General features: G+C 38.1%; 1 long non-coding RNA gene across 1 annotated transcript; it reads left to right on the top strand.

Moving 5' to 3' along the window:
- The first annotated feature begins 337 nt into the window (after window positions 1-337).
- LOC131963093 (uncharacterized) lies at window positions 338-1,729 on the top strand. Its single transcript, XR_009390002.1, has 2 exons — window positions 338-646; window positions 1,247-1,729. It is a non-coding gene; the product is annotated as an uncharacterized LOC131963093 (long non-coding RNA).
- Window positions 1,730-8,391: the final 6,662 nt, after the last annotated feature.

Genomic DNA, 8,391 nt, shown 5'->3' with positions numbered 1-8,391 from the left:
ACATAAAATTTGTTAACAAATAACCCCACTTTTGAATTTTGGAGTTTGCACGTGCCCTAGAAAGCCAGTTGCTAGCAAGCGGCTAAATGAGACTACAGTGGTTGTCGGGGATATTAAACGTCATCACGCCGAACATGGATGGCAATTCTCTCACTAGTCCGCCCTACAGTCTCTTCTTGTGTTTTTCAATGCTCTTGTGAAAACTCTTGTGTCTTGTAAGTTATAAGTAAGTAATTATAAGTAAACAATTTAATGCCCATGGATTTGCTAGTGTAACCCAGTACATAATTGGGGATAAAAATATTATTAGTTCTTTGAAATTATATATATTTTTATTTATCAACCCTTATTTGATTATTATTTATTTATTTATTATTTTCCCATTTATATTTATTTTGCACACACCCAGTATTTATTTGTATATTATTTTCGAAAAAAAAAGTAGTTCCACCCTTTTCTCGCGAGAGTCAGAGTGAGAGCAGCCATGACGAGCAGGTGAGAAATACCGAAGCAAGTCACTCTTTAGTAAACAAAAACCGGCGGTTGTTAACTCACTTTAGAGCACAGAAAAAGTCTGGAAACTGCACCTAACGGGAGCAGAGGGATTGTCGAGGACCTGTGTGTTGTTGTTTTCGGCAGAGACCTGGTGAGTTACCTGAGCTAACTTAGAGCTAATTAGTGCTAGCTAATGCTAACAGCAGTAGCCACAGTGTGTATTGGGCCGCGACACGGCCGAAAACTTGTAAACACATGAACGTGACTTGCCGCTACTGTTTACTGTGTGTGTCCAGAGGTAAAGCTGCACATTTTGCTCGGTTAATCTGATGAGAAATGGGGTGTGCTGTTTATTTTACTGCTGTGGGTATTTTTCTGTGTGTTTATTTCAAGATGCACTGGTTAAAGATGTGTGTTCTGTTGAAAACTGCTAAAAAGGTTAATTCATAACAGAGGCAGACACTCTGGAATCTTGAATTTAATATTTTAATGTGTGTTAAAGGTGCATTCTGTCATTTTTCAGTTCATAACTTAATGAACATGTGTGCAATGGTTAAAAAAGGTTAAAATTGATAATATTCCATATGGAAACTGATCTAAAATTACCATATCTCATGGTAAACAGTTAAAACGATAATTAATTCCATCACTACTGAGTTCCAGTATTGCATCCTGTGTGTTGAGATATTTGAATATGGCCATAACAGAGAAGTTTGATGAGTGATTTAGTAATAGTCCTGTCTTTATACAGGCTAGGTTTTTTGAGCACCCTCAGAACTTACCGTAGATATGGATCGGGATTCTCCTCGTGGAAGGAGATGGCGAGCCAGTGATACCAAAGGAGCAGAGAACCAGCACCTGAGCCTGAGGAGGACATCCAGCCCTTCTCCACCGTAACTGAGTGTGTCTGTGGTAGGACCACACACACACACCTGACTTTTGTGCCCCTGACTATTTTATTTTATTTCCCCCTGATTTGACTTGACTTTTGAATAACGCGCGCTGCAGCACCAAGTACATTAAAGGACAACTGAAGGAACATTGAGGAACATTAAAGGACAATTAAAGGGACATTACCTTTCCTATAAGGACACTTTTTGTTGTTTTATATTGAAAAGAAATACTGAAATATTGAAAGATCAGTTGTAAAAATACTGAATTTATTTTCTTATTTTATTTTTATTTTTCCATTCAAACTTTTTGGTTCAATACATTGAACTTACATTTAAACTACTACGTGGCTCCGTTTATTCATTGTGGTTGTCCATTTCTTCCAACCCTCCTCTACGAACCTAGTCCTGGTCCATTCATTAGTAACCTTATTACACCTAGCGGGTTACACTAGCATGTCAAACAGCTGGTTAGCTTGTCGTGGAGCGTCTGAAGCTAACGGTTTAAGTCACGCAACTGTGGTGTAGTTCGCGATAGCATAACGTTTTTTACTTCTAATAATAAAAGTGGTGTTCATTTGTGAAGATTATCCTGCTGAATGCCTGCCATGATCAAAAATCCAATGCAAAAATCTCATAGGCGAAATCTCAATGGAGCCCATGGTGATGCTACTTCCGAGTTGGCCTGCAAAAATACTCAAGAAATTCTTTGTATTTCTTAAAAACCATTCACGAAAGAACCAATCACACCAGGTCTCTCTGAAAACTTGCCATTTTCAGTATATAGCAGCCATATATATTATATATACATATATATACATATATTCTAATTTGGAGGTTGGCACAGGGATTGGTTTCACATATCGTTTTTAGAAACGGTAACATGCTGAGAGCGGGAGGTAGGGTTACTAAAGTAATCGATAGCTGTATCCCTTCCAATTATTCCATCGATAATTCAAGCAGTTGGATACCTTTACTTATTGAAGCATAATTACTTAGTTACATTTACTGTATTACTTAATTTCTTTCCCAAATGACATAACAACCTGAATTGTGGTTTGAAAAAATCAAGGTCAGAACCCAATTGTGTGACTCGTTACACCCAAAAAAGTTGGGCTGTAAAGGTAAGATTTCACAAAATGTTTTTTTTTCCCTGTAAACTGCACACTGTTTGTAGCAAAACCCCTCAAATATCTCCCTGTATTTCCTCACCTCAGTGGTCATGAAAAATAAGCCCTATTCTTCTCTGTCTCAGGAAGCCTCTCCACAAATAAAACCCGGCCCAGTCTCTTGGCAACTGGCACATTATTCTATTCTATTAGAGGCTTCAGGATTAATAATTATGGTGTTTAATCTGAAGAATGGCCAGTGTCCAGCTCTCGGCTCTCATTGCAGCGCTGTGCTGTATTGCATTTAGTTCTGGTAGCAGGCGCAGGGTCACTAAGGTCGCCGATGCAGCGTCCTTTTACAGAATGTCAACAGCTGAAGAAAAATAAAAAGCAATGAGGAAAGAGCAGGTTCTTGCTGAGACTCCAAATAAAACAATTTACACACAACTGGGGACCTTGACTGAAATCCTCCCGAGCTGCGAGCTAATTAAAAATGTGACCTCATACAAAGGGAGGCATAAACAATTTTTATCCCCTTTGCTCTGCTCTGCCTTATTCTCTTTGTGCACATACACACACTTAACTGTATGAGTCTCGGGGGAGTCCGACTGAGAAAAATGAATTACTGATTTCATTCCGACAACTTGGCTAAGTAGCTTACAGGAGCAACACCTGCGGTTTTTAGACTTCACAGTTAGATGTGAAACGTTCAGCAAAGTGCTCTCAATGTTCTTTTTTTTACGTATCATTATTAATGTCTCACATTGCAACTTGATATTTTTATGAAAAATGTTAGAGCACATAAAAACTCTTTAGTGGATTTCCCACTTTGAAGTGAATTAATCACCACAGCAGCCGTGTAAAAATAGGTCAGTTGATACAACATCGACCAATAGCTTTGGGAGAATTTGTCTTCCTTAATAATTCACACCCAGACTGATTATACTTTGTAAAAAAAAAGAGGCTGACACTTGATGAATACCTCCATCAAACAAGTCGATTGAACTGGATTCTAGCTTGATGTGTCCAGACTGGTGCTTTGTTCACATGTTGCTGTTGCTATTAGGCCTTAGTGAAGGTAGATCTTTGTACTGAAATACTAGAATACTAAATGCTATCTCTCAATAATAAAAGTTTGTCGTAGATCCGCATTGTGTTGCAGCTCCTCTTCAAAATGTAATGGGTTCGTCATTGGTCCATGCTACATCCTTCCACCAAGTTCCATGAAGATCAAACTAGTAGTTTTTCTGTAATCCCGCTAACAAAAAACTCCAAAAAGAACAGACTACGAGCCAAGTATTAGACACCGCATGACCCGGCACAGACATCACTGCAGATCAGTCTTATTTATATTTTATTTCTTGTAAGGTACAAGTACAAAGAAACAGTCACAGTTGCAGAATTGGTGTCTGATATTCTGTAAAATTGTTTATAGCTAAAGCTTATTTTCAACACCAGTCCTTTGATTGGTCTTGATCAGTGAAAAATCATATAAAAATCAAAACCAAACACAAACAAACAAAAAGGAAACAAAACATTTCCATTTGTCTTTTTTGGTAATTTTGTGTCTTTTTTAAGTAATTTAGTTTTTTCTGTCTTTTTGTTGTTGTTTTTTTGGTCATGTCTCTTTTTTTGGGGGGGGGGGGGGGATCATTTTGTGTCTTTTTTTAAATAATTGTGTGTCTTTTATGGTAACTCTGAATTTTTTTTTGTCATTTTGTGTCTTTTTTGTCATTTTGTGTCTTTTAAGTAATTTAGTGTCTTTTCAGTCATTTTGTGTCTTCTTTTGGTCATTTTGTGTCTTTTTTTGGTCATTTTGTGTCTTTTTTTAAGTAATATAGGTCTTTTTCTGTCATTTTGTGTCTTTTTAGTAATTTTGTGTCTTTTTTTGGTCATTTTGATACTGCCTCCTGCAGACCCCTGCTCTACAGGGACCTGTCCAATGAAACAATCTCTTACACACAGAATCTCAGTTCAGGTGTTCTGTTTTAAAGTAGAAGTGGCTTGGAAAGTTAGCTATACATTTGTGAGTACAGTCCATGTGTATTGCTTGTCTAGCTGTACACAGTTTCAACATCATTGCTGCATTCAGTAAAGCACACCTTATTTGCCTGCTTAAGGTGAAAATACTGCCCTTTTTGTAGCCAGTAATTACAAATTGCACATTTAAGCTGGCAGGAAGGGAATTCCAGAGAGTTGTCTCATTTTACAACTTCTGTCCAATATACCTCAAATGTTAGTGGCATTATATGGAAGTCTAATCATGATGGATTTGAATGTCAGTGTAGCTTGATGGTGGAGACATTTAAATGTAAATGTGAGGGTGGAATTATTGATGAAATGGTCAAAACTGAGCAGATTATACTCCTTTAGGATGCTTAAATGATAAAATCTTGTTGATTGTGGTTTAATGGTGGAGGCTGATGCCTGAAAGCAAGAAGTTATGCAGTAAGAGAAAAAATCATTGCATGCATAAATGTTTGAGCTGTGTTAAATGGCAAATAGTTTTTTGGATTTGCCTTTGGGTTTGAGGATTATCCCTCAGTCTTTCCAAACTTTTTCATGTCAGACCTTAGCTGAGGGTGCAAAACAATTTGAAGATACTTCAAATCCTGTACTTTCTCTGTATTGTGCTGTTTATTTTGCGTTAAATAATGTGCATCAAGTATCCTGCTGGCTCTCAGTCCAGTGTTTAAATGTTTTTACCTTTAAGATATGTAGCTGTCTGTCGGAGTGACAGTGGGTGAGCAGGAAGCAGTTCAGTGTCTTGCTGAAGGACATTCGGAGAGGATAAACGGCTTTTGATGGATACACACTGGCTGTCGGCTGGGATAGAACCTGTGACCTTTCCGATAAAGGAAGGTCTCTGTACCCACTAGGCCACCCGGGCCACCTCATTTCTTTTTTATAGACAAGAACCAAGGTCAAGAACATGCGAGTGTTGCATTTGCAGCGCATTGGAATTTAACACTGAATCTGTCCATGATCTCTGCACAAATAAGAGGAAGGACTGCAAAAATAGCCCTGAGATGTGCCCTGGTTTGATATGATAGCAGTGGAAAATAAGTCATTCCTTATCATCTTTTTTTAATTGTAAATAAGTGATTATTTTTTGAGGGGCAAAAAATATTTAATGGGAAGGTGTACATATGTCCTGTCATTGCATTTTAAGCTTTATGGGTTTATTTAATGCTCTCTTCTATGGCTTTTTAAATGTTATAAAATTGTGGAATGGCTGACGTTTAAAATGCGTGACGGTAAAGGTTTTGTGAGCTTGATGGTCTTTAAAAAAGAACTACTTGGTTATGCGTTCAAACTAAAAATACTCGGCGAGGTTAAGGGAATAGAGAGCAAACCAAATTACATATTTTTGTAGGCCAACCCGGAAGTAGTATCGCCATGGGGTCCATTGAGTATTACGATACTTCTTCCTATGGGAGTTTTGCATTGGATTTTGGATCATTGCAGAAAATCTGTGGCAAACACACATTTCTGATGCTGACACGTTTTGTTTAGTAGGACAATCTTCACAAATGAACACCACTTTTATTATGTTTGAAGAGTTAATGCAGCCAAGAAAAGCAAAAAGCTAATGATCGCGAACTAGACCACAGTCACATAACTTGAACGTCCCTACCATTAGCTTCGGACGCTCTCCGACAAGCTAACCAGCAGTTTTGACTAGCAAATCAGTAGCTTAGTAAGTTAACGTAATTTACAATCCACAAATCGTACATGTCATTTACGTCATACAACAAAATGCAAACATCTTTTAAGTTACCTTATTTCAGACATATATCTAAGCAAAATCCCATTCAAAATCCACATTGAGTTTGAGAAGTTCGACCCCAGGGCGCTAAAACGCTAACTTAATTACCCAGAAGTAGGTTAGCATGTGGCGCCCTATCAAACTACACGATAAGTTTCAGGTAAAATGACAACATCTTAAGGTATAGAAAATTACTTAATTTAATTGATGTTGTGCATAAACAAACAAAACAGTTGATGCTAAAATAATTATAACAATTGTCAAATATTTGAGTTTCACACACCTTTTACTATATTGTAGCCTATTGTCGTGGCATGACATGACACACAACTAATAAAAGAATGCGTCAGTATAACACATGAAACTACTAAAGAAATGAATATGTATTTAATATGCCCTTTGTTGAAACGGGCTGTTTACTATGACCATTTGTCAGATAACATTGTAACTTTTTTTATGTAAATAGTTTTAAACACCCATTCTTTAGTTACATTGGGAGTTGGAGAGCTGCAGGGAGGATGTATTTTTGTAAACCTGAAAAATTAATATAGCCCTGGGCAAAAAGCCAATGGGAATTTTCCATTGGATTAGTCTCCTGATCTGTCCTACCATGTGTCCATCCACCACCTCAACCTCCAAACCATTACTCATCTTGCTACATATGGGCCACTCTAGATGTAAATCTAATGATACTGGGCGGCACAAAATGTTGCCATAACCAGTGGAAATGATGGAGAAAACCATAAAAGTCCGGCCCAATCTGTAATAAACCAGTACGATGAGAAGGATAATTTAGTACTCTTTCCACCCTGGATCCTTTAATGACATCAGGATAACTTTGACTTTGAAGACTCACACTTTGTTCTTGGGGGAAGAAAAGTGCAACTCATTGAAATGACCAGACAGTCCCTATCTTTAGGTATTCTGGAGGCTTTTTTCCCTCACACACTTGGACATGAAGGACGTTTTTTAAAGTGTAATATGAAACTTTTCATCCTTCAGATGTAAAAAAAATACAGACTAGACGTATGTATATTTTGTTAAGTATCACAATTATGTAAAGTATATTATCCCAAATATCCCCAAAGATGCGAGGAAACCAGGCGAGGAGAGAGGAAAAGTTTTAAGACACGTTCTCCCCGTGTCAGCGTGGGTTCTCACCAGGTACTCTGGTACTTAGGTTTAATTGGTGACTCTAAATTCCCCATAGGAGTGAATGAGAGCGTGATTGTCTGTCTCTATGTGTCTGCCCTGTGATAGTCTGGAGACCTGTCCAGGGTGTACCCCGCCTCTCGCCCAATGGCAGCTGGAATTGGCTCCCTCATTTAAGGGTAATGAATGAATAAATGTATATAGGCTATCCTTGAGTTTGATCTGTTATCCGTCTTAACTCCGGTATGAAACAACAGTGATGTTGTGATGTGTCAAATCAGTCTGATCAGCTGCAGCGTCCAATCAGTAAATGATAACCAGTAAGGAATGTCGACCAGTAACAGACTTCCGTGAAAGTTTCTCTCATGTATCCTCGCGCATGGCTCCTTAGATATCGATCGATCATCAATCCTCACTCCTCTGAGTCGGCAGTCGTAAAAAAAAAAGGCACACCACAAGAGCTTCTGGTTCAAGCAAAGAGCGAGGAGACAAAATAAGAGAAATGAGACATACCCCAGGAGAAACACTGATTTTTACTGTTTAACTACTTTGTTGTGTTTTTACCAGTTTTAGGGCCTGTTTACACGACAACGCTCTCTGGTGAAAATGACAAAATATTTTATCAGATGTGCCTTTTGTTTAGACAGCGACTGTATTTTTTTGGACTGAAAAACGCAAAAAAAAATGAAACCACCCTCCAGAGTGGAAATATTAGAAACGCTCCACTGATGTGTTTCCATCTCAAGGGTTAAAAATGCGAAAGTGTCAGTCCAGGCAAATGACAACAAACGTGTTTCCATCAGTCAGACGTTCAAGTTGCCCTAGCAGCTCTGATAACTATCCAGGAGTCATTTCAGCAGTTCAGCAGAATTATCACAGAGAAGGCGTTTTAATTACCTAGGGCTATTTTTATATGCACCAATTCGGCAGAGGTGAAACAAACAGCTTTGGACAAGACCTGGAAGAGAAGTAGGGA

Source organism: Centropristis striata, chromosome 24 (genome assembly GCF_030273125.1).
Source record: "Centropristis striata isolate RG_2023a ecotype Rhode Island chromosome 24, C.striata_1.0, whole genome shotgun sequence".
NCBI lineage: Eukaryota > Metazoa > Chordata > Actinopteri > Perciformes > Serranidae > Centropristis > Centropristis striata.
The sequence above is the reverse complement of the archived record's forward strand: the minus strand, read 5'-3'. Positions and strand labels throughout refer to the sequence as shown.